Below are 1,515 nucleotides of genomic sequence, written 5' to 3'. Positions count from 1 at the left end.
TATTAAAAAAAAAAAAATTACCATTATCACAGAGTTCTGTATTTTTGCTTTCTGTACATTTTGTTTCCCCAAAATGCAGGGAAATCATTTTAAAACGTTAATTTATTCCAGCATTATTAATCATTAATTTAGAAAAGAATTTGTTAGGAAAAATAAATTATGGACTGAGTTATATGATCAGTTCTTTGTACTTTAAGTACTCAATATAGGAAATAGTGATTTCTTAAAAGGAGATGCCTGTTATCTATTTGTACATAGGCTAAATATTTTTTTTTTAAATCTTTGTTCCAGACTTAAACAGTTCTGCCTTGCTTTGACCAAATATAAATCTTATCATACACTTACAAAACTGATACCTCTCTGATACAAGGCTGCTGTACCGTGGCTTCCCACAATATCAAGCTCCATTGTTAGCAAAATTAAGCCTGTTTGGTAAGTAATTCCCAGTTAGTACAGCTTTGAAAATAGGAAGCATCAGTCTCTGTTGTAATGTGACTATAAATGGTTAAAAAAAAAAATCTTAGGGTTTTTATTTATATTTAACTTAAAATTATATTGAAAGCTATAACTAGATTTAGGGCACTGTGATACCTAAAACCAGTAATAGTATTTACTTAGTAGCAATTTAGCTCTCTCCCTGTCAGCCCCCCTTAAAGATGTGGGCGGAATAAAGCTTTAGAAAAAAATAGCCTGAAATCTGCTCTAACTTCATTTTTTGACTGAAGCCAAACTGTACTGTCTCTAAAACTCTGTTCCAATCAGAATTATAGCTTGAAAAATTGTTTTTAAAATGGTTCTATTTCTTCCTCCAGGCTTTCAGTTGGTTATGAGGAAGGATTGAGAGTATGATACATGGCTTTCATTAGGCTTTTGTGCTGCGAAGACCAGTTTTATGTGTTAAACCTTAACCAGTGGGAAACACTGCTGTGCGTGTACCTGGGAACAAACAAGTTAAGCTGTTTGTTTCCCCCTTGTTACATTTGTGTCATTGACAGCTTAATTCAAAGCAGATTTACCTCTGTGGTGTTTGATACTGCGATAGCAGATGCATATAATTCTGAATACTGGTTTCATGGCATTCAAGCAGCAGCTGAGCAGAAGTTCTAGTATCACAGCCTTAAGATGCAAAATTAATAAGCCTTTTGTGATGCTCCGAGGGGAACACACCACTAAACAGCTGTCCCACTCACAAGACCAGCAGTTGTTTCAGGTGTGGAAAGAGAGAGCAATGCCCCTCGATCCCATAGCCAGCAGTTTTTTTGAGGGACAGAGGGAAATGCAAGTTGTTTTTAAAAAATAAATAAATAAATAAACATACTTTTAAACAACCACAGTTTCCCCACTCCTGGGTTGAAGTCCCATCTGTTAATATCAATCAGACATTTTTAACATCAGTGTGTCTTGTTTACTCCGATCATCCAGGCCATTATACTAGTATTCTTGCTCCCTAAGCATCATGAAACCACACTCAGAGCTGGTATCACAGCAGTGTAAGGAGTATGTGCAGTACCACTA

This window comes from Emys orbicularis, chromosome 3 (assembly GCF_028017835.1).
Source record: "Emys orbicularis isolate rEmyOrb1 chromosome 3, rEmyOrb1.hap1, whole genome shotgun sequence".
Classification (NCBI taxonomy): domain Eukaryota; kingdom Metazoa; phylum Chordata; order Testudines; family Emydidae; genus Emys; species Emys orbicularis.
This window is presented reverse-complemented; position numbering follows the sequence as displayed.